This window comes from Pseudorca crassidens, chromosome 6 (genome assembly GCF_039906515.1).
Source record: "Pseudorca crassidens isolate mPseCra1 chromosome 6, mPseCra1.hap1, whole genome shotgun sequence".
NCBI classification, from domain to species: domain Eukaryota; kingdom Metazoa; phylum Chordata; class Mammalia; order Artiodactyla; family Delphinidae; genus Pseudorca; species Pseudorca crassidens.
In genome coordinates, this window is record NC_090301.1 from 111,834,249 (window position 1) to 111,859,959 (window position 25,711).

The following is a 25,711-nucleotide window of genomic DNA, read 5'->3' on the forward strand; positions in this document are numbered from 1 at the left end:
ATCTGAGCAGTAAAAATGTGCCATGCCAGGGTATACCTGCAACAGAGACATTCACCCGTACCCCAGTGTTGTGCCTGCCCTTAATCACTAAGATAATGATATAAGAATCACAGATGCATTTTTAGTTTTAAACATATAACCTAGAAATCAGTTATTCATATAGGCATTTAAAATTTTTCTCTTTTGGTTGGATTTAGAGTCATTATCATTCCTTATGGGAAGGAAGGTAACCCAGAAGCTTGCTATTCAGAAAGCTATGACAGATGCATCCAGAAACTGCTGATTGTGGTTTTAGGTAAGACCTTTTTGATTGTCGTTGAAGAGCTTCAGTTTCAGTGAGGAAATAAACTTATTTGAAAAGTTAATTGGATGAAAATAATGGTTATCTAAAACATTACATATTCTTTCAATCACCAGATGCTTTCACAGCAGGAGTCTTACATTTGTTCTTTGTGTCATTTATGAGAAAAACGACAGCAAATATTATTGTTCCCAGTGTTTAGATGTAGAATGACTTGCCTCAGTTCATACAGAAAGTGTTTGATCCACTTCTTCCTCAATTGCTTGCTTATCATACAGAATAGTGTAGTGATTATAAGCCTTGGACACCTGTGTTTAAGTCCTAACTTTGTCTCTTAGATTTTGTTGTTGTGGCTCTTGCAATTTTAGGTTTTTCCAGCCAGAGACATTGGAAGGTATTTAATATCTCTAAGCTGCAATTTCTTTATCTGCATATAGGGTTAGTAATTCAGCTTACCACCAAATGGGGGATATTGTAAGAGTAAATGAGATGATGAATGTGAAAAGCTTAGAACTATGCCTGAAATATAGTAAGCAGACAAAATATATTGACTATTATTATTAATGTTGTTTTCTTGTTGAAGAGTTTATTAAATTATGTTTTTGGAATCAGTTTAATTTCAGTTTTCATTTCTGATATATTGGGTGAATATGATTCTTATATAATAATCGGCTACATTTTTGTGAGCCTTGAAACTGGTCATGCTATTGAATAGCATTGATTGTGTGCCCTATCGAGTTATACAGCAGTGAGAATGTCACAGGCTGTTCCCAAAGGAAACTTTATGATTAGTAGATTCCCGGAACAGAATTGCTCCCCTGCTTCACAGCCCTGCAGGCTTAGAGACTGAGAAATCCTAGCTAAGTTGTCAGAGACCTTATTTGCTTGTAAGAGTTGACCCTGGATTGGTCTTGGCCTTCTAGCCTGGGCAGTCCTTCCAGTGAAGTTTGACTTCCCTGGTCATCAGGCAGAATCTCCATCAGCTGTCAACTCTGGGTAACAACCTTTAAGAACCAAACTAAACGCCTGGGTTGTTTGTGCCTAATATGCCAAGGTACTCCTTATATGTACCCAAAACTCCTTAGACCAAAAAGCCTGGTGGCTCTAGCTTGCCTTGAGGAAAGCTGTATTGTCCAAACGGTACATGGGCCAGTCTCTGCCAGTACAGGGTTCAAATGCTCTCTCCCTCTGTCTGTGTCTGCAAAGCTTTGTTCATTGTATTTGGTAGAATTTTGGTCCCAAGGAGTAGGCATTTGCCTTGCTTCTAATGTGAAGTATCTATTATAGTCCGGTTGTATCTATCCCAGGTTTGAACTCTCTTTGACCCCCACCTAATGCCTTCCTATATAATTGTATTGTGATTGAATATTTTTGTTTCCACAGCTTCTAATTTCTATGTCATTATTCCTTAGTTCTTATTTCTAAGATCATAAAGTTTTTGAACCAAAGTTGTTACATCTTATATATTTTTTCACAAATAATTATGATAAAAACTGAAGTGTCAGATGAGGGAACTTCTAGGAAAATGCTCTTATTTTCTGCTTTTAGAAGTCAAAAGAATGTTTAATTATTGGGTGCTACCATTGTATAAAGGAAGTTTTAGAACAAGAAAACTTCTGGATTGATCCTTGTTAACTTGATTTCAGAAAGTGGTAAAACAGGTGTTGCATATAGACCCTGTGAAGAGGTCACAGATGCTGGAACCGAAGAGGAACTACAGGCTTTATTTCAAGTCTGTGGAGATAAAAGCTCAAGGGGTACACAGCCAGTGGAGCCATAATTCAAAACACCCAGCAGGATTTGGAAGACTTCGTCCTGTCTACTCATCTCTGTCTTCCTTAGGAAAAGGTGAAACTCTGAAAGTGCTTTTGAGACAGGGAATTTCTAGGACTTTTCCAAGTCCCGATCCTTGTCTCTGGCCCCTTACTTGAAGTTTGGAGAGCAGGATTGAGGGCCACCAGTGTACGTCTACGTGTGGACACAGGAGAAGACACAGGCCTTTAGAACTCCCCTCAAATAGAATAGCAGGGATTTGGGAACAAAGTAACTGTGGTCTTAAGTGTGATTATGCTACAGTGTTTAAAAACTATTCATGCCTTTCCAGTGAGGTGTATTACCCAGATCTCAGCATCTCATATATATCTTGTGTTAAATAATTTGCCAAAGAACCTTTCTGTAAACCAGTTATATGGATGCCTCGAATTAGGGCTTAAGTAATTTCAATGTAATTTCTGAAAGAAAACATTAATGTACTGCATATAGGATTTTTATTTAAAAGGAGCAAAATATGTGTTTCATGTCATTGAGAGCTAATTCTTGGCTAGATTTCTGATTACTTAACTCACCCCAATGTTGCAAAGTTTGTTTGGAAGGGAAGAAAGTAGAGAAAGAAAAGGTGGTTATGTTTTGAAAAATGGAAAAATTTTGAAAGTTTTTTCCTGTACAAAATAATTATTTTAATTCAATTTAAATCAGTCAAGGAAACTTGAAACGTATCCATGTTTGGGCTTTAAGAAGTCTAGTTTCCTATGAAATGTGAGAGGAAAGGGTTCCGTATTGATACTAAAGATTTTGGAAACCTGATTATAACAACAGATCCACTCCTAAATGAGGCCAATCTTGGAATCAGTTCCATTTAGAAACCATTATGTGCTAGGCACTGGAAATAAGATGAAGCTCTTTCTCTCTTGGAGTTTAGGTGTTAAAGGTGTACCAGACAATTAAAAAGGACTAAAATTAAATAGATTATGAAAAGGACTGTGAAGCAAGTAAACTGGGTGCTAGTTCCAGTATTTCAAGAAAATTACTTAACATGCTGACTTTAACATTCTAAGTGTCTTTTCCATGTGTGCACACAGGGTAGACCTCTGAAAAGTGAAACTGTAGTTTTTTCTAGATTAATGGCTCTGTTGAGACAAGGTGGGATGGGGGAAGATTTCCCATGCTAATGTAAAGGGTCATTCACGTGGTTTTAGACTCTCTTTCCCAGAATGAATTGCTCATCTGCCCCAAACCCCTCCTACAGAAGTTCTGGAGTCATCCCTGATTCAGTGGTGACCCGCTAATAATAGAGTGGTGAATGAATCATGAGATGTGAATACTGAGAGTTTGGAGGAAATGGCAACATTTTAGCATAATTGTAAGGTGTGTTCCCCTCCCCCCACCCTAACTGGTGCTCATTTTGCAGGTCAGCTACTTTTCTTGTCAGCCGTGTGGCCAAAGGGAGGAAGAATGTCTCTCAGACTTCAGCTTTGAGGAGGAAGAGTTCAGATTGCCAGAACTGGACTAGCACTTTTGAATTTCCCAGAATGCCAGGTCCTGTGGTTCCCTCAGGAAGCTCTGCATCTTTCCCAACCCCCCTCCACCACTGGGCTGCTGGAGACACCCATTAGAATGGCTCAAATGTGAACAATGACAAGAACAAATTCTGTAGGGGTGGTGGAATAACTTTTTCACAACATAGGCCTGGTCCTGTTGGTATTAGGACTCTTTAATTTAGGCGTCCTGCGATAGCAGCTCTTTTTAGACCTAAGAAGGGACAGCTCAGGGGTGTACAACAATTTCAGATGAAACTAACTAATATTCAATGACTATCTCTAACTACTCGGTTGTTGACTTCTATTAGTCATTATTCTCCTGGTTTTAGCTCTGATGTGGGGATTACAGAGGCGTCAACATTTAAATCTTCATAATATGTGTATTTGTAGCTTCAGTATCATTACTGACCCATAGTTCTTTATGGTTTGGGAAGAGTTATTGATTTCATGTATCATGTAAAGGATTCACAATGATGAATGATGATGTTGTTATGATATAAATTAGTATGTTTAGGATTGTTCTTCCATAATCGATGATGTTGCGTCTTGAGAGCCTAGATGAAATTGATATGCCTTCGTGATATACAAGATTTTAGCCTATGATTTAACTTTGACAAAGCTACATCACTTTTTACTTTTATCTCATTTATTGAGAAAGAGATAACTGTTATTGTGTTGGCTTGAAACTGGTTGAAAAGAACTTGAGTCCTTCCTTATTTTACATTTACATAGGTAGGATCTTGAAACATAGGATATGATGTAGGGCATTGGTGTAACCATTCTAGGTTAGGAGTAGCAGTTTCCACTGCTAATACTTCTTGTTTAGACGCAAAAGCTTTTCAAAGTATGAAGATTATTAGCATTACCACTGCTACTGAGATGAATGTGCCTAAAGACAAAATACTTCATGTTGTGTGTGCCTCAGGGTACTCAGACTAACGTAGTGACATCCCTGAGAGGCCAAGAAAGTGCTGCAGGAAGTCATATTTACTACTATAAATATACTTGTGAAGTGAATTTTTGCTCATGCTGAGTTAACTGTATAACCTGAGAATAGTGGGAATCAGTGTAGGAAGCCTCCTCTAATAGTGAAGCCTGCTCCCATGGACATTAGGTCATGGAAGTGTGCTACTACATAGTATGTATCCTGGAGGACAATGTCTGGGGATGAATTGGCTAAGATGATATCTGTCAAACCACTTACTGTAAAAAGAAAAACTGAAGCCTAAAACTCATAATATAGTGGGAGGTCATATAGTATTACCTCCGTGAACAGTTGCTAAGCAGGGACTTCCCTGGTGACGCAGTGGTTAAGAATTCGCCTGCCAATGCAGGGGACACGGGTTTGAGCCCACGTCTGGGAAGATTCCACATGCCGCGGAGCAAAAAGCCCGTACGATGCAACTACTGAGCCTGCCCTCTAGAGCCCGCAACCACAACTACTGAAGCCAGCGAGCCTAGAGGCCGTGCTCTGCAACAAGAGAAGCCACTGCAATGAAAAGGCCATGCACCGCATCGAAGAGTCGCTATCGCTCAACGCAAGCAGAGAAAGCCCACGTGCAGCAACCAAGACCCAACGCAGCCAAAAAAAAGAAAAGAAAAAAAAGAAAAATTAAAGAAAGAGTTGCTAATCAGCTAGATACTTTTACTCCTGTAAGGATAGAAATAATTACGGTAGCTGATGCAAAATATGCTCCTGAGTTGACAGCTATCCCTATGGTAAACATATGATGGGCCCACAAGAGAAATCCTAAAAAGCCAGTGGACATGATTCACTATTCCCAAATAGCTGAAAGGCACTTTTTGTCCTAAATAGTATGTAATGATATGTGAATTTATAACAAACCCTGGTAGGCCATGAATACAGACTTCAGGGTGACCAAAGAATCAAAATAGGTGTTGGTATAGGATTCGGTCTCCTCCTGCAGGGTCAAAGAAAGTAGTGTTGACATTTCTATCTCTTAACAGTATGGCAATTCTGGCTGCTCGGACTGACATTGGTAATTATATTAAGATGGCTATAGTTGGGGAAGATTAAACTAATAGTGGTGTTTGGTATTGCGATATGACTGCTGGTTTTGTATGAAAGACTATAGTAATAAAAGTAATAATACCAAGAATTGAAGAGACACCTGCTAAATGTAAGGAGAAAATGGTTAGGTTGACAGAGGCTCCTGCGTGGGCCAGATTGTAAGCTAGAGCTGAATACACAGTTCCACTGGTACCAGAACCAGCTTCTACAATTGGTGATATGAGTAGAAGTAAGAATGATGGGGGAAATAGTCAAAAGTTTATATGATTTATTCGGGGAAATGCTACCTCAGGTGTCCGAGTTGTTAGTGGCCCAAGTCCATTTTCAAACCCTGCAATCGTAATGGGTATAACTATAAAGAAAATTATTACAAGTGCAGGGACTGTTATGACTACCTTGCAGATTTGGACATCTCCAAGTAGTGCTCCAGGTTAGCATAGCTCAGCCTGCATTAATATACTTAAGGTGCTGCCTGCTACTCCAGGTCAAGCACCAAATAGTAAATATAAAATACCGATATCTTTGTGATTGTTGAAAATAATCAGCAGTGTATGAACAGAGGTAAAAAGACTGAGTTAGCATTCGACTGTAAATGTAAAGACAGATTGAGCCCTCTTTCTCGCAAAGCCTGTGGTGAATCAACAAATTGAATTGTAACTTTAGAGAAGCAGCTTCAATTCTGCCGGTGATTTTCCTGCCTTTTTTTTCTTTCTCAGATGAAGCAGAAGTAGACTGAAGCCAGTTGACTAGAGGATTTGCCTGTTAACTAAAGTTTCCTGTGGTTAAAACTCATCAGTCTCGTAAAGATTTGGCTTAATTACAATGTTTGCTTTACATTCAATTGATGTAGGATAAAGTCTTGCAATCCTTATTTTTAGAAATTAAGTAAATTTTACTTGTTTAGGGTTTTGAAAGCTCTTGGTCTGAACTAACCTAAATTCCTAGTGCAATACCAACAGAATGGGTGTTAGTGTAATAATCGTGTGGGTATTATGATTCGTAATGATAGGAAGGTTATTTCTTTGTATGTTCAAATTGTTTTGTTTTTGTGTTGTTTCATGAAGAGAATATAGTTAGTGATGTGGAGTATGTTAGCTGCAAGTAAATATATATGCTGAGGACTGCTATGATGGCTATTAGTATTGGTAGAATGATGTTGTCATTTTTGTTATCTCTTGGATAATTATTCATTTGGGTAAAAACCCTGACAGTGATGGGTGATGTCCTAATGATACTATAATGGTGTCATGAAGAACCTGGGAGTAAGACAGGAATAAAGGCACAGACCTACTAGAGAATGGACTTGAGGATATGGGGAGGGGGAAGGGTAAGCTGTGACAAAGCGAGAGAGTGGCATGGACATATATACACTACCAAACGTAAGGTAGATAGCTAGTGGGAAGCAGCCGCATAGCACATGGAGATAAGCTCAGTGATTTGTGACCACCTAGAGGGGTGGGTAGGGAGGGTGGGAGGGAGGGAGACACAAGAGGGGAGAGATATGGGAACATATGTATATGTATAACTGATTCACTTTGTTAAAAAGCAGTAACTAACACACCATTGTAAAGCAATTATACTCCAATAAAGATGTAAAAAACAAACAAACAAAAAAAAAGAAAAGGATTTTGATGGGAGGTGTTTTATCTCATGTGTGTGATAATGATACTCTTGTAGTACAAGATCTGGGCATAAATAAGAAGAGAGTGTTGTTATGATATAAATTAGTATGTTTAGGATTGTTATAATTGGAATATACTTTATAATAGCTGTTATTCATCCTATATGGGCAATTGATGAGGAGGGTGTAATTTTTTCCAGGTGAGTATGGCTAAGTCTGTCTCAGCCTCCAGCTACGATTTATAATATCACTATGATTAATAGTATATTTAGCTTGATGGATGGTGACATGTGATATAAAACTGATAGGGGTGTATTTTTATCAGGCTGATAGCATCAGGCCTGTTGTTCATGGGATGCCTTGTGTGACTTCAGACACTCAGAAGTGAAATGGGGAAAGTCCTACTTTTGTGACAAGGGAGATTGTCATGAGGGTGGCTGCTGCTGGATTAAAGATTTTTGTTATTCATTGTGTTCTTTAACCAGAGTATATTAGATTAATGATAATAGCCATTATAAGTAGTATTGATGCGGTGGAATTTTTTAGGAAATATTTGTTGGATGGTTCTGTAGCTTATGGGTTCGTGTTTTTTATTAGAACGGGGCTACCATTAACCAGTGTGAGCTTGTTATAGAATTATATTTCCTGAGAAAATGGTCAGTAGAACGATAGTAAAAACAATGAGAGTTTATTAGTACAGGAAGGATATACGACAACATTTTGGGGGTATGGGCCTGAAGCTTACTTAGAGAACCTTACTATATAGCATGTGGTGTAAAGTGGTAGCATGGAGAATGTAAAATTCTTAGGAAGAATTCAATTCCAGAAATAAGAGCATTGAAACCTCTATGATTTACTCTATCAAAGTAACTCTTTTGTCAGACATATTTCTTAAGTTTGTGGTGGGTTGCCTGGTATGATGACAGGCAGTGAAAACTCTCATATACATAGGGCTAATGTTAGTACTAAAAAACTTTTTATAAGAAATGTATATGTTAATCATATCAAACTTCTGGGTAGGATGCTCAAATTCATAGAAAGGAGGTTGTTAGATGTGTTTTAATGATGACTTGGGCTGTATATAATTCTGGCACCTAGGGATTGTCCAATGCTCCTAAAAATAGATTGCTGTGGAAATGTTTATTATAAGGAAATTGACATATTCTCTAGGAAGGACGGGGTGAATGGGCCTGCTACATTTTCTATGTTGAAGACATATACAGGTTTTGATTCTACTTCTGTTAAATCAAGTGGGGCTTCATTGGATTTCTGCTACTGCAGAGATAATCAAATTCTGGGTAGGGGTCAGGAGAAAATTAGTCATAGATGTTCTCGTGTAATAATTACTGTTCAAAGTGTAAATGATCCATTTATCAGTAAGACTGAGAATGGAATAACTGCTACATTACTTCATATGAGATTGTGTGCTACTGTCCCTAGAGCTCCAGTGAGCGAGTATTTTGAATGTGAAGCCCATCCAGATCTGAGGATGGAATAAATGGCTAGCTGTGATATGGCTAATATAAATAGTATGCCTACATTTATATTAATTAGTGGATAAGATATGGGAAGAGGAATTCATGTTGTGAGCGCCAGGGTTAAGGCTAACATTGGGGCAATAATATATAAATTGATGATGTTGATGGACATAGTGGTCCTTTAATAAGTAATTTGAAAGCCTCAGCAATGGGCTGTAATAATCCATGGGGGCTGATGATTTTTGGCCCTTTCTGGATTGGTATATAGCCTAGGATTTTCCACTTAGTTAATATGAGGAATGCTCTGGTCAATTAAATTGTGTAATTTGTGAAAGAATGTTGATTATAAACATATTCTTAGGAAGAGGACTTGAACCCATGCAGATAAAGATTTCAGTTTTACATAATTACCGGGCTCTGCCATGGTAACAAGCCCTGTTCTACAGTAAGGTATGTATAAATTAATTGAATGTAGATTATATCATCATTTAGTTTGAAGACATTTTGTAAAGTAAGCCATATTGCTCTTGTCCTTTCATACTGGAAGAAATCTGCAATAGACAGAAAGCAACCAGGATGACTCCAGTCTGAACTCAGATCACGTGAGACTTTAATAGTTGAACAAACAATTAATAGCAGTTATACCATTGAAATGTCCTGATCCAGCATCAAGGTCATAAACCATATTGCCGATATGAACTCCAGAATACAATTAGACTGTTATCCCTAGTAAAACTTGTTCCGTTGATCAGTGTTTTAGAAGAACACATGATAAAGCATTTTGACTAGCTGGACTAAATTTTAATCACTCAGAGGTGGTTTTATTCTCCAAAAAATAAATGGCGCACGGGCTCAAGGCACACCGGCTTCAGTAGTTGTGGCACGCAGGCTCAGTAGTTGTGGCCCACTGGCTTAGTTGCTCCGTGGCACTTGGGATCTTCCCAGACCGGGGATCGAAGCCCTGCCTGCTGCATTGGAGGCGGATTCTTAAGCACTGCATCACCAGGGAAGTCCCAGAATCGCAGTCTCCCTTTTAATATACCTTAAGCCCAAAGAATCCATGGAAAATTGCTACAGAAAATAAGACAATAAAATATTGTAAGGACTATAACAGAAACATATAGTACACAGTTCATATAGACACATCCCAAGCAGTTAGTTACAACGTATATTAAAAGGGAGGCTGCAATTTTATTATTTTTATTATTTTTTTAACATCTCTATTGGAGTATAATTGCTTTACAATGATGTGTTATTTTCTGCTTTATAACAAAGTGAATCAGTTATACATGTGCATATGTTCCCATATTTCTTGCATCTCCCTCCCTCCCACCCTCCCTATCCCACCCTCTAGGTTGGTCACAAAGCACCGAGCTGCTCTCCCTGTGCTATGCGGTTGAGGGAGGCTGCAATTTTAAAAGGATAAGATAAATTATACCCACAAACTCCGAATATTTCCTGAAACGTTGCAATCTGAAACCCTGTTGTAGGAAGCAGAAGATTCCAGGAGACATTCTACAAATGAAGGACTCTAAACACTGTGGTTGGATAAGGAATTCTGGAAGGAAGGTATCCTCACCCAAGGAGAGCAGGTTCCTATACTTGTCTAACATCACATCCCTGTACAATTCCCACTGATCTTGGTCTAGGCACTCCCAGCCCTCTTGAGAGAAATCTATGGGCACATCCTGGAATGTCAGCAGTCCCTGAAATTAAAGGTACACATGACATGTGGCCACGGGAAGAGTTCATAATGTGACCCAAGAAGAAAACAGCAAGTTAAAAGAACTGGTTTTAATTTAGAAGAGTGTCTTCAATTATCTCACACACACACACACACACACACACACATATATTTACAAAGTAACTTTCTCTACCTTATTTCTAACTACAAGAAAAGAGTGTGGCATGTGATCCACAAAACCAGTATAGAGACTATACTTATCTGGAAAAGAGATGATAAAATGATGGTTTCAACACAGGCCATATGCATTTTTGAATGTTTTATTTATATCAAATTGGATAAAATGTGTGTATTTCTCAGACAGAAAAGACATGTCGAGGTAGAAATGTACCTTTCAACTATTCATGGGTACACAGGTACACTGGGGAGATTGTAAAAGTGCAGATTGTGATTCAGTAGGTCCGGTGGGCCTGAGTTCTATTTTTTTAACAAGCTCATTTTTAACCAGTGATGCCACAGTCTCTGATCCATTAACGATAATTGTGAATAGCAGAGACATAATTAGAAAGGTAAAAATTCATATTTAATTTTGAACTTAAAGTGTTTTATGGATTTTACACCTTTAATAGGAGAGTAAGCACAGCAGCAACAATCATTTGTGAATATTTTCTATAGACCATGTATCTTTCTAACTTTTTTGTGTAGGATTCCAGGAAAAAGGCCTGGGCTGCGGTCACAGTTGGGGGGCCCCCAGGCCGGGCCGGCCCCTCCAGGACCCCCGACGGGGCCCTGCTCTCCTGGCGGCTCCCTCCCCCGGCGCCCCCCTCCCTCTCGGAAGGCCTCGGGGCAGAGCGGTCCCACCCCCTGCGCCCAGAACGGAGCCCGCGTTTCCGGAGAGCTGGAGCTCCCGCAGCTCGGGGTCTCCTCCCTCCGCCGTTACGGAAGTGCCCCGGATCCCGAGGGGAGGGCGGCCTCACTGAGGCTGCCGGCTCTGGAGGGGCCCCGGCGGCCGAAGCCGCGACAGTCGTGCGGACGGCGGGCCGGGTAAGTGGGCGCCGACGCTCCGCCTGGTCCGGTGCCCGGGCGGCAGCGCAAGACCAGTTTCTGAGGGGCAGGGGTTCGCTGCCACGCGCCGCAGCTGTGCAGAAAGAGCGGCCCCCAGCGCCTGGTCCCGGGGAACTGCGGTCCCTCCTCTCCCCCCTGCCCTTGGCCTAGCTCGCGGGGCGTGGGGGGCGTGGGGAGGGGTCGGCCTGAGCGTCCGGAGGGGAAACGAGGCAAGGGAGGAACAGGGTCCGGCTGCAGCGTCAGCGCCCCTCCTCCCGACTGCGGGGAAAGCGGCTGAAAACTCCTCCCGAGGCTCGCAGGCCCCTTATTCAGCCGAGTCCCTCTGCGCTCCTTCCTCCTTGAGCTAAAGTACCGGGGGGAGGGGACAGGGCAGGCGACTGGCTCAGGTAATGGGGAACATTAAAAGGTGATTGTTAACTAAGGAAAACCAGCTCTCCCAACGTGAGGAATGTAGCGCTTTTCTTTGTATACGGAGATGCCAGAGTCTGGGCTCACTGAAATCCTTCCTTTCATATGCACCTCAGCTCTCTGGGGCCTGCATTCTGTATTCGCGTATCCTGAGCTCCTCAGGGCCCGCGCCTCACGCTGGAGGGCTGCAAGTGCTGATGCCTGTGACATCCATTGTTTACTGAGCTGGCAAGAAATATTCCATTTCTCACAGTCTTGAGGGGCAGACAGTGAAAAAGAGTCAGAGAATCTCACTCAGCATGTACTTTGGTTTAGATATAGATAATATTTATACGTAACTGTGCTAGTAGAGGTTCTCAAGTCCAATCAACTTGTACTACTGCCCTCTAGGTATTCATTTCATCAATATCATAAGGTAAATGCCTATAGAATTGACTTAATCCATTTAAATAGGTTAATGATTTTTAAAGGAAACGTAATAGAAATATAACAACAGAACCTTTACCACTAAAGGCTGGGTCTGGAACAACCTACATAAATGTTCCTTGTTAAAATATTGAAAGATGTATTCAATAGAAATATCAACAAAAATGACAAATAATAAGGTTAGCAGAATGTTGAAATGTTCTATCTTTATCATTAAAGTGGCAGAAAATCATTTATTAGTAGGCACTGGGGGCAGAAGATGCCTGATTTTATATCTTTGTCATATTTGTACAGTTGTTTCAACAAGTAACAAAGACAAAATGGAAAAACAAGGAAGTTTGTGCCTGAGATCATGTTGATGTGAAACCAGGGATGGCCACCTTGTGCCAGGTGAGTTAAGTTTACCTGCCAGGTAGAACGCAGAGCTCCTGAGAAGCAAGGGTTGGAATTTTTCTACTGGGTGCCCCTTAGGTTCTGTGACTTGACTGATTGTGAGTCATGTTTTGGGAAAGACCTGATCACAGGAAAAGGGTGGGAGTAGAGTGATTTGGGGAGCAGCTAACATCATTTATCACGGCTCACGGCCTGAATGAATTTTAAAGAAACAGGAACACAAATGCTTCTTATGGAATCAGAGAATGTGAGGGCTGGACAATTCCAGAAAATGAGGAACACCCGTCCCATTTTCCAGATGAGAAAACAGAGGCCCAGCAAGGTGAAATCCCTCACCCAAGTTGCACCCGTCTCTCCTCCCCACTACATGGTCCATGAAAGCAGGACTCTTCCTGTCGTGATCACTGCTGAACCCCAAAAAGGGCCAGGCATCTAGCATCTGCTCCAAAAATTTTGGTTGACTGTAGGAACAATGCTATTTCTTTCTTTCTCACTCTTATTCAGGATTGTGCCAAGAACTCCCCAGTTTTCAATGTAATTCGTTAAATGTAAATATTAATTGAGTTTTGTTGTGATGAGGACTTAGGCTTTGAAGGTAACAGACTTGTTTCAGATCCTGGTTCTGCCACTCAATAGCTGTTTGGCTTTGGGAAAATTACTAAACCTCTCTGAGCTTATTTCCTCCTTTGTAAAGTGGGGATAAATGTATCTGAACCAGCAGAGCACCTGCATGAGAGATGGGGACTAAATATTGGTCTTTCTCACTCTACCACGCCATCTATCTGTTCTTCCCAGAGAAGTTGTACAGAAGGATATAGTACTTTTAAAAAATAATTAATTAATTAATTTTTGGCTGCGTTGGGTCTTCGTTGCTATGCGCGGGCTTTCTCTAGTTGTGGCCAGCGGGGGCTACTGTTTGTTGCGGTGTGCGGGCTTCTCATTGCGGTGGCTTCTCTTGCTGTGCTTGTTGTGGAGCACTGGCTCTAGGCGTGCGGGCTTCAGTAGTTGTGGCCTGCAGGCTCAGTAGTTGTGGCGCATGGGCATAGCTGCTCTGCGGCATGTGGGAACTTCCCTGACCTGGGCTCGAACCCATGTCCCCTGCGTTGGCAGGTAGATTCTTAATCACTGCGCCACCAGGGAAGTCCAATATAGTACTTTATAAAGAGGAGTTTTAATTTATTTCAGATAGTGTACATGTTTCTTGTAGAAGAGATTATTCCACTATAGAAACATTAACACGCGATACCACTACAAATGCAGTATTCTATGGGCTATATCTTATCAGTAAAGTTTATAAGTAATTGGGCAAAGGCCAAAGCACTAGGTACTGGGGAGTAAGAAGACTGAAATCTGGGGTGCCCCCCACCCCAATTTCAAGAGCAGGATGTGTTTTTCAAATCCATATTTCATCTGGTCTTTGTTTCTCATCTATCCTCTGTGTCTGCCTTTCTCAAGAAGGCTCAGATCCTCCGCTTTCACATCCTCCCGGCTGGCTGTGCCCCAGCTCCCACCCTGGAACCTCGATATGCCTGGGTGTGCCTGCTCTCCCTGTGCCTCACCAGCTTTGCCAGGGAGCTGCTGTATCGTGCACTGCTAGCTGTACCCCAGAGTACCTAGACCCTTCTGGTACATGAAGTACACCCTCATCACCATGAGTGCACGCCCATCCCCTTACCTTATATCCTGCCTCTGAGCCAGGCCTGGGGGTGACTACAGTGTGCGTTCAGCTATGTGAGCTGCTGGGATCAAAGTGAAGTTCCCACCTTTGAAGTTGCAGGCTTGAGGGGCACACAGTGATTTAAAGTCGGGTCACGACTTAAATGGGGGGCTGATTGATTTAAAGCCAGGGCAGCTGACTTAAAGCCTGCGTTCCTCAGCTGCAGGACGAGACCAACTTTGGGGGTGCACGGGTTCGCTCCAAGCCAGCACTGCTGTTCAGGAAGAGCTTCCAGTAGCGCCTTAGTGCAGGGGGACTTGGTGCGTTGTCTTGCCGCTGCCCTTAGAGGGGGACCACCTGCTCTTCTGGAGGAGAATCAGGGAGGGGGAAGTGCAGAGTCCCGGCTGGAGTTGAGGCACCCCTTGTCTGATGGCAGGCAAGGAGGGGCGGGGCTGTGTGGTGTCCTGGGGCTGGACTCACCAGGTCGACTCAGCCTCTCAGCCTCCTAACCTCCCCACACACACCCCACAAGAGTTTCCAATAATATGTAATTGCGCCTTAGGTTCTCGGTCTTCAAACTCATACCCAGGCTCCCAGGTCCCTTGATTCAGCCAATTCCTCTGTGCTCTTTCTTCTATTAGATACAGTCCCAGAGGGAGGGGCTGGGGGATGGGACTGGAGGGACCCCGGCAGCACTGGCCTCAGCTGACTAAAGAGATCCGGAGCCTGCGCTCTCACATATGTGCGAGGACCCTTAAGGTGGAATCGAGGGGGCCAGTTAGAGGCAGTCCTTGTTGCCTCAAGTGAGTATGGATCACCGTCGGGTGGGGAGCACACTGACCCCTGGGAAGTACTGTTAGGAGCATGTGTTCCTCCCTCGGCTTCAAGGATGTGGGTGGACTTCAGGACTCCAGTTCCCCTCCAGGCCTCCAGGTCCGACTGCATCCCAGTGACCTTGCGGACCTGGCTTCCTGTCCCAGAACTTGCCAGGCTCCAGGAAGAATGCAGACTGCAGAGATGGTGCCTGAGGGCTCCCGCTTAAGAAGTGCTGTCCCTGGAGACCCAACAGTGGAGGGAGGAAGGGTGAAGGGAGTAGGGGGGTAGGGTAGGGAGGGGTGGCTGCCCTGGGAGTTGTTGAGAGAGAAATATCGCCTCCCACACCCCATGCCCCCTGCAACTGACCCATTTATACCATAGGATCTCAGGGCCTTTTAGTCAGCGATGCCTCTGCTTCTTTACTCCTGTGTTCAAAACTATGCAAAACAAACTTTTCATCCTCTTGCTGCCTTGCCAGGACTTTTAGAGCACTGTTGTTTTGAAGCACTTGTTCCCTAAACTGCAGTTTGGAGCTGTCCCAGTTATTTAAAAGTGTTCTCCTTAAACTGAGACTAAATCCTACTCTTTTGGAAAAACGACCTTCACTTCAGAGATCGCCTTTTCTGCCCATTCCTTCCTTCCACTTCCCTCTTAAGAACCCCTGTGCTCAAAGAGCTTGGTGATTTATTTTCTGCTTGATGTCAAAAAGAAACCTTCCTCATGCACCGCAAAAAGCTTTCCTTGAACATAGGTGTTTCAAAACCATGACAGTGTTTTGCAGTTAGTATACACTGGGTAGACTGCCTAGCAATCCCTCCAAGAGCCAGAGGTGAGCGACACCTTTACTTATTTGATTGGATGCCCTTCAAGTTTAGGAAGGTCCCATTCTTATGCCCCAGCAGATAATACAGAGCCCTGGATGGCTGTGGCTGTGATTAGATAACTTCTGATGATTTTATTTCCCTTACTGAGCTGCTGCTTCTAGGTTAAATTCATTTTATTACCTGTCCTTTTTTTTGTTGCTGTTTGCAGTACACGGGCCTCTCACTGTTGTGGTCTCTCCCGTTGCGGAGCACAGACTCCGGACACGCAGGCTCAGCGGCCATGGCTCACGGGCCTAGCCACTCCATGGCATGTGGCATCATCCCAGACCGGGGCACGAACCCGTGGCCCCCGCATTGGCAGGCGGACTCTCAACCACTGCGCCACGAGGGAAGCCCTACCTGTCCATTTTTAAAGAAAGACTGACTAAGTCACTGTAATAGGTCAGGAGTCTGAGCTCAGGGTTGGTCAAAGGTACTCACAGGGAAGAAGGTGGATAAAAAGAGGTGGGTAAAATAGGAGGGTTGGCAAGTACAGCCAGGACAACCGTGTTCACCGTGCATATTAATAAAGGCCAGAATCTCCTCATTTATCTCTGGTCGGAAGTTCTGCTGGTTTCACAGGATCAAACTCAAATCATATTCATACTAGGGGGCTTCCCTGGTGGTGCAGTGGTTGGGAATCCGCCTGCCGATGGAGGGGATGCGGGTTCATGCCCCGTTCCGGGAAGATCCCACGTGGCGCAGAGCGGCTGGGCCCGTGAGTCATGACCGCTGAGCCTGCGCATCTGGAGCCTGTGCTCCGCAACGGGAGAGGCCACAACAGTGAGAGGCTCGCATACTGCAAAAAAAAAACCAACCAAACAAACAAAAAAACCCCACCAAACTAGGGGATTTCCCCTGAGCATAAAAGGAAGTATCCACCCCTTGCAGGAGTCGCTGGTGAGGAATAAAGAAGCAGATGTAGAGAACGGACTTGAGGACACAGAAAGGGGGAAGGGTAAGCTGGGATGAAGTGAGAGAGTGGCATAGACATGTATACACTACCAAAGGTGAAATAGATAGCTAGTGGGAAGCAGCTGCATATAGCACAGGGAGATCAGCTCAGTTCTTTGTGACCACCTAGAGGTGGGATAGGGAGGATGGGAGGGAGGCGCAAGAGGGCAGGGATATGGGGATGTATGTATACGAATAGCTGATTCACTTCGTTATACAGCAGAAGCTAACACAACATGGTAAAGCAATTATACTCCAATAAAGATGTTAACAACAACAAAACCCCCCCAAAAACTAAGTCAGTCAAGCCAACGGAGACATTGTGTGTGTTTACAGTTAAAGAAATCCAGAAGAGAATTCTTTACTCTGTATGCAATGAATGGTCCATTTGAAAAGAAAAAAACTTTAAAATGTTGTTTTTTCCATTTATTGTTCAGAACATCATTTTTATACCTCTGCATTTTTTACTATTCAAAGCCAAGTCACGTGAGTTACAGGGAAGCAGCTGATTGATTTAAAGTTGGGTCATGTGCTTTAAAAACCAGTGGCAGTTGATTGATTTAAATCCCGGTCACATGACATGAGGAGGGGGTGCTAAAAACTGCTTTTTCATCTCTGGCTCAGAATATCATATTTACCTTGGTTTTTCTTATGATTTAGAAAACTTGAGCTGTCTCTCCTTGGAATCATCAGGAGAAAAATACAGTATTTCAGGTTCATTTTTGAAACCAGCTTCTCACGGTTAAGGTGTATTGACTAAAAGATCTTCCTTCAAGAGATTCCAAACCTCTGTAGGACACTTCATTGTAATTGGAGAAAAAAGAAGAATGAAATCAGGCCAGCAAGCTGCAGAGGGCAAGGCAGCCCCCAGGACTAGGGAAGGAGGAGGAGGAAGGGCTGAGGGTTGCCATTAGAGCAGACAGCCTCCAGAGGGCGCTGAAGCACCGGCAGAGCCCACCTGCACTCCCACTTTGGCACTCCAGGATCACAGTTGGGTTTGGAGATGGGGTTGTTGTAACCCCAAGGAGGTGAGCAGAGAGGAGGAGTTGATTACCAGTCTCCTCTGACTCTCTGGGCCAAATGGCCTGGCTTCACAGGGGGGACAGAATTTTGCTTTCAGCAACTGATGGGGCACTTCCAGGCTGGTGGGGTTGCCCAGCGGCCCGACAGCCTGACAGGCTGTCTGCGGTGGGACCGCCCTTTGTTTCTCCAGAATCTGTACATCAGGAGGTGCATGGCTGCGGGAGCCCATTCACCGCCCTCCCCCCAAGGGGGATGGCACCTTCCCTGGCTGTACCCTATGATCACCAGGTACTTGAAATGAATGCAAGTTTTTTGACTTCAAGGAAGAGCTCACATAACCCCTTCTGCCTCATAATGTGTGGGATTTACTATAATGGAAGGACATTATAAAGAACAGGTAGAAAACTCACCTGTTGGTCTCCATGTAGGAGTTTATTTTGCATGAATCCCTCCTACATGAGTAGATAGCAGAGGTTTATTTTTGTTCCTGTGTGTGTAGTTGTGGCAGAGGATGTAGGTATGGTGATTTGAAGCCCTGAAAGAAATATTCTCAGAATTCTCAAACCTTCTCTTGATTGGAATCGAAAGAGACCTGGAAAAGGAGGAAAAGAAGAGGAGGGAGAACAAATGACTGTTTCTCAGTAAATTCACCTTCTTGGTTGATTGTTCTGTTTTCTTATTTCTTTTAACTTCTATGTATGTCTAATGGAATAATGTAGAAAGGCTGATTTTTATGCTTTAAAAGATTTTATATCACAAAGAAACTAGAAGTGGCTAACAGAACTTATTCAAATCAATGTTACATAGAGACTTTGATATTAAATTTGTATACTAAAATGGGTTAATCCAAATCTTCTCTTTCTTTTTGAGTGAATATTTGTAGCTAATAATTTATGCTAGATATACAAAATTGTGAGAATGGATACCATTTTTCATCGCTTAAATGATTTCTTGTAAATGAATAGATCGTACACTTTAAATGCCAATGTTGTATCTTACATGTTTTTTAATTCCTTGATTTCCAAAACTTGTGTTTATTTAATTGATTTCTATCTAATAATCTCCTCTTTATTCTTTCTTTATATTTTATTGATCTATAGTTAATTTACATTATTATATTAGTTTCAGAGGTACAACATAGTGATTCATAAATGTTGAAGTTGTTCTCCATTTATACTTATTATTAATGAGTGGCTCTGTTCCCCATGCTATACAGTACATCGCTGTAGATTATTGATTTTATACATAGTGGATTCTTCCTCAGAATTTCCTACCACTGTTTTGCTCCTCCACCCTGTCTCTCCCTGTTGGTAACCACTAGTCTGTTCTTTAATCTGTGAGTCTGTTTTGTTGTTGTTGTTGTATTCAATTTTTTAGATGCCACGTGTGATAACCTACCAGGCTTGTTTTCTCTGCGGCTTATTTTACTAAGCATAATACCCTCCAAGTCCATCCATGTTCTTGCAAATGCAAAATTTCATTTTTTGCTGAAGTCATCATAGAAAATCCTTTTTACCCCGTAACTTATTGATGACCACTTAGTTTCATTCTATATCTTGGCTATGGCAAATAACAGTTATGAACATTGGTGTGCAGTTATTATTTTGAAAGTGTTTTTGTTTTCTTCTGATATACCCGAGTGAAATTGCTGGATATTACGGTAGTTCTATTTTTAGTTTTTTGTGGAACCCCCATTCTGCTTTCCACAGTAGCTGCACTACTTCACATTCACATCAAGAGTGTACAAGAGTTTCCCTTTCTCCACATCCTCACTAACCTTTGTTATTTGTGACCTTTTTGATGACAGCCATTCTGACAAGACTGAGGTGATATATCTCATTGTTTTGATTTGCATTTTATTGCCGATTAGCTATGTTTAGCATCTTTGTGAGTTCTGGCTGTATGTTTTCCTTGGAAAAATGTCTATTTAGGTCTTCTCATTTTTTTAAAAAAAGATTTTGGGTGTTGTTCTGATATTGAGTTGTATGTGTTTCTGTAGTTTAGATATGAACCCTTGCTTGGTCATCTTTTTGGTGTTAACCTCTTATCATGTGCAAATATTGTCTCTCCTGCAGCAGGTTGTCTTTTCATTTTGTCTTTGGTTTCCTTTGCTGTGCAAAATCTTTTAAGTGTAATGAAGTCCCATTTGTTTATTTTTGCTTTTGTTTCATTTGCCTTAGTAGACTGAACCCAAAACTGTTGCTATCATTTATGTTGAAGAATGTTCTGTATTTTCCTTTAGGGGTTTTATGGTTTTACATTTAGGTCTTTATTCAGTTTTGCGTTTATTTTATATATGGTGTGCTAAAATACTCTGATTTTATTCTTTTCCATGTAGCTGACCCGTTTTCCCAGTACCACTTATTGAAGAGACAGTTTTCCCTCCATATTGCCTGCTTTGTCATAAATCAATTAAATATAAGTGTGTGGGCTTCTTTCTGGGATCTCTATTCTATTCCAGTGATCTTTGTGTCTGTTTTTGCTCCTGTCCGATTCTCTTTGATTACTGTCGCTTTGCAGTATAATCTGAAGTCAAGGTGCGTGATGCCTCCAGCTGTTTTCTTTCTCAAGATTGTTTGGCTATTTGGGGTCTTTGTGTTTCTATACAAATTTTAAAATTACTTTTTCAAGTTCTGTGAAAATGCTTTGGTATTCTGATAGGGACTGCATTAAATCTGTAGATTGTCTTTGGTAGTGTGGTTACTTTAACAGTATTAATTCTTCCAGTCCATGCACCTGCTATATTTTCCCATCTTTTTCTGTTGCCTTCAACTTCTTTCACCAATGGCTGATAGATTTCTGAGTACATGTCTTTTACCTGCTTAGGTGTGTTTGTTCCTAAGTATCTTATTCTTTTTGGTGTGATTGCATATGGTATTGTTTTCTTAATTTTTTTCTTTCTGACAGCTTTGAGTTTTGGTTTTTCTTCTTTTTCTAATTCCTTCAGGTGTAATGTTAGGTTGTTTATTTGATATTTTTCTTGTTTCCTAAGAATAAGCTTGTATCACTATAACTTCCCCCTGTGAACTGTGTTGGCTGTGTCCCATGGATTTTGGATCATTGTGTGTTCATTTTCATTTGTCCTGGGTATTTTTAGAATCCCTCTTTAATTTCTTCAGTGTTCCTTTCTTCCCCTTTTATTCCCTTCATCTGTGATGTGAGGACTATCTTTAATATTACGTTTGGATTTCTTTCAGTTTTGTGTGTGTGTGTGTGTGTGTGTGTGATTATTTAAGTTGCTGAGCTCTTAATTTCACATGGACACTAACAACCCTGCACTGTTACTCTCCTCCCCCACAGTTACTGAATTTGACCTTATATTTTACATCTACTTGTTTTGTGTGTCCCTTAACTTCTTATTGTGAATATAGATGATTTTATTAATGTTTTCTTTCATCGTTCCTACTAGCTGTGTACATGGTTGATTTATTGCCTTTGTTGAATATTTGCCTTATCCAATGAGGTTTTTTCCTTTAGTAAGTTTCCTTTCCTAATTTTTATGTTTCAGTCGTGGCCTTTTTCACTGAGAAAAGCCCCTTTAAGATTTCCCATAAAGCTGGTTTGGCGTTGCTGAGCTTTTTTAGTTTTGCTTCTCTGTAAAACTTTAGATCTCACCATCAAATCTGAAGGAGAGCCTTTCTGGGTAGAGTATTTTGGGTTATAGACTTTTCCCTTTCATGACTTTAAATATACCATGCCACTCCCTTCTGGCATGCAGAGGTATCCTGAGAAGTCAGCTGATAACTTTATACAAGTTCCCATGTCTGTAACTTGTTGCTTTTCCTTTTCTCCTTTTAATATTGTCTTTTTATCTTTATTTTTTTGCCATTTTAATTACAGTGAGTCTTGGTGTTGTCCTCTTTGGGTTGATCCTGTTTTGGCCTTACTGTGTTTACTGCACATGGATGTCTGTTTTCTTTCCCAGGTTATGGAAGTTTTCAGCTCTTATGTCTTCAGGTATGTTCTACGCTGCTTTCTCTTTCCCTTTTTGCTTCTGGGACCAGTATAATGCAAATATTAGTACACTTGATGTTGTTTCACAAGTCTGTTCAACTTTCCTCATTTCATTCTAATCTATTGTTTTACCGTTCATCTTCAGTGATTGCCAGTACTCTGTCCTTCAGTTTTCTGATTCATTCCTCTGTATCATTTAGTCTACAGTAGTTTCCTTTTAGTGTAATTTCCATTTCATTTATTGTATGCCTCATCTCTGTTTTGTTTTTCTTTAATGGTGTAACTCTTTTTTAAAAAATTCTAACTTCTTGCTCTGGTCGTCCATTCTTCTCCTGAGTTCTTTGATCATCTTTATAGTTATTACCTTGAACTCTTTGTTGAGGAGATTGGCTATCTCCACTTCACTTAGATCTTCTTCTGAGTTCTTATCTTGTTCCTTCATTTGGATCGTGTTTCTGTGTCACCTCATTTTTCTTAACTTGCTGTTTTTATTGCTATGTATGTAGTAGGTTCGTTACATTTCCTGACCTTGGAGAAGTGGCCTTTTGTAGGAGAGGTCCTATGTGTCCCAGCAGCCCACAGTCCCCTGGTCACTAGAACTATATGTTCTAGGTGTACCCCCTATGTGGGCTGCTTGGGCTCTTCTGTTGTGGTGGGCTACTACTGGGGGTGGTCTGGTAGGCTTGGCTGCCCCCAGAGTGCATGTTTGCCAGACTGCCTTGTATGGAGGCTGTCTGTGCTGCTTGGTGAGGCTAAATCTTAAGGCACAACTCTGGGGGACACCAAATCTAGTGCTGGTTCATTTATGGGTAGAGTTGCAGTCCAGGTGATATCAGGGCTAGTGCCCAGTCACTGGTCCTGGGGCTATGCTGGCTACTGGGAGGAAGACACAGGTCCTGAGCTCTGGCTGCAGGGCCCAGGAGTCGCAGAGTTGGTGTTGGATCACTGTCCCTGAGACAGCTAGCTGCAGGGTCTGGGGTATCCCTAATCTTGTATTGGCATTCTGATGGGCAGGGTCAGGACCCAGCTGAGTCCATGGCTGCTTCTGGCCTCCAAGTGAGTGTTCTGGTCACACACCCTGCTGGACGGTGGTATTCCTGGAGCTGGTGTGTGCCTGTTGGTGTATGAGGCTGATCCCACTGCTAGAGCAGGTTTGCTGTTGGGTAGGTCCAAGCTCCATCCAGTCCCTGTTCAGTAATCACCTGCTGACGGTGAGGCTGATTCCAAGGACAGAGCAGTTAATCTGGTGATCCCGTGGAGCATGTTTTAGAAAGGGAGAGGGTAGAGATGGAAACACCAGTCAGAAGACAGTTATACCCATCCAGTGAAATGAGAGACTAAGCTGGAATCAATGGAAATAAGATAGTCAGCTATCGTCAAGAGTAGCTATTTTCGAATAAAAGTCAATATGATAGAAAGTGTAATCCTGAATTAACATTACATATTAAGGATAGGAATAACTTCCTTTCAAGTTGTGTGAAAGGGTATCTCTTATTTCTTCTGGTAATGAATTGGCCTAGAAAAATAGAACTATACTGGGAAGTGTGGAATATTCCTTCTAATATTAGAAATTATAATGATATATAGAGATAAAAACTTTGAGCTCATAATCTAGAATTTGATAAGACCACAAAGGTTGGAATCTAATCAGTGCCTCTGCTCTCAGGAAAAGTTACCTCCAAAATCTATAAAGATCTATAGTTGTATATTTAATTTATGAAGATCCTGAAGGTGAGACTCTTAAGAGAGGTGAAAGCAGGGTTAGGGGCTCTGGAAGGTTCAAATAGTAATTCCTAAAGTTTGGAGTTTAGACCAAAGCTTCTTATTTATTATTATCATTCTAACTTCTACTAGTTATTCCTACTAATTAGATATCTAATAGCTAATAGGGGCAATATTTTCCTTTTCCTTTTCCTAGAGATTTATCCTGCAATAAAATACCATCTATCGAAAGGCATACATGTGAACCACTACCTTTTTTGCAGTTTATGTAAGTTACAAATATAACTTCATTATATTTGGAATTTTTATAAAGCTTAATTTTTTATAAAATTAATTTGTTACTCATTTTGAAATATGATTAAAATTACTACTAAAATTATGTAGCAAATCCTTTTTGTCTCTAGCAAAGATTAGTGTGAGAATTATTACACAGATCAGAGGAATCTTTATGGAGCAGTGGTTCTCACCCAGGGTGATTTTTGCACGCAGGTGACATTTGGTAGTGTCTGGAGATATTTTTGCTTGTCAGAACTGTATATGCTGCTGGCATCTAGTGGACAGAGGACAGAGATACTACTAAACATCCAACAGTGTTCAGGGGAGCCTCCCACAGCAAAGAATTATCCAGCCAAAAATGCCAAGAGTGCTGCCTTTCTAGAGAAATAAAGATCACTTAACACAAGTATTTAATGAACATTTACTATTTTCTGTCTAATGCACCACGTATGTAATCATGAAAGTATAAATCATAATATCTTCCACAGTGAGATTTCTTTAGTGTATGGAGGGAGTAGTGATGTTATGTTTCATCATATATAAATTAGAATTATTGCCAAAGGATAAATGTTCTGAAAGAATACATATTTTTCTTCTTCTTTTGCTTGTGTCTTTTTTTGTAGAAATCTTGGTTGCAATTTACTCACAGAACTGAGCTTTGGAACATCCAGGCCCGGCATGGAATGCAGTTTTTCCACAAGTAGTAAGTGAAATAGAAGGTGAATACATGTAAAAACTGTGTGTAAAAGCAATCATGCAGTTATTGGTTAGCTGGGTGTAAGACCAGTATGAATTTGGAAAACATGTCTTGAGAGACATTTATTTTATTTTTTCAAATGAGGAAACTAAGGAACAAAGAGGCCAAGAGACTTGTGTAACTCATGTATATGAAACGCTCTGCTTTCCATAGTACTTATCTTTGGCACAGGCAATACAAGGCAGCAAGCAAAAACACTCAAATTAGCATTGTCATGGAAACCCACTGATGCCTCTCGAATATGCGAATGGTCCATGAAGTTCCACTTTTGAATTTAACTTTGATTCCTGCTCATGTGCAAAGTTCCTAACTGCTTAAAATGTATGCAATACAGAGATGCAAAGAACTAAGTTTAGCACCGAATTCTTCAGGGAGAAAAAGCTGTGGGAGCTTCCCCAACCATTATTAGCTCTTTTAAATGGTAAAGCAGAAAGAATTCCTGAACACCCACCACAGGGCTTGCCCAGCCAACCAGAACATTATTTTTCAAAAAGCATATATCTCTGAAGTGAATTATCTGTGGCCAATGGGAACCTTTGAGATATGGAAAAAGACGTTGTTTGTGTTCAGCTGTAGTGTGAAAAATATATAGAAAATACATTGCTGTAGCCTAATTCAATATACTTTCTTTGCTGACTACTCTTCAATAAGAAGTGTGGGTTGTACACCCGTTCAGCTCAAAAATTCTGTGACTTCTCATGACACAAGGAAATGATAGATGGTACGTTCAGTGGCCCGAAGGTGATTTCAGACTCAAGGTAAAAATGAGCTCTTCTACACCTGGCTTTGGAAAAGACTCTCTTACCTGTCTTGTGGTTCAGAAATCCAGTTTCACACAGTTCACACATTTTGGGTTAATGAAGGTGTTGAGGCTGTGTCTGGAGCTGGATTAGCAATTCCTGCAGATGCCTATCTTTAGCGGCCTCCTTCCTTTCCCTTGTTAGTTTGCTGATGCCTACCTTTG

The 25,711-nt window shown here is 41.5% G+C and overlaps 2 long non-coding RNA genes and 1 pseudogene across 2 annotated transcripts in view; 2 read left to right on the plus strand and 1 right to left on the minus strand.

The window, feature by feature from the left end:
* The window catches only part of LOC137226701 (uncharacterized), a 47,129-nt gene that overhangs the window by 14,786 nt on the left and 6,632 nt on the right, over nucleotides 1–25,711 (plus strand). The gene's annotated exons all lie outside the window — the stretch shown is intronic.
* Nucleotides 1–25,711, plus strand: part of LOC137226699 (RAD52 motif-containing protein 1-like) — a 70,115-nt pseudogene that overhangs the window by 5,205 nt on the left and 39,199 nt on the right.
* Nucleotides 17,427–25,700, minus strand: LOC137226702 (uncharacterized). Its single transcript, XR_010944482.1, has 3 exons — nucleotides 25,553–25,700; nucleotides 18,449–18,630; nucleotides 17,427–17,814 (listed from the first exon to the last, which is right to left on the minus strand). It is a non-coding gene; the product is annotated as an uncharacterized lncRNA (long non-coding RNA).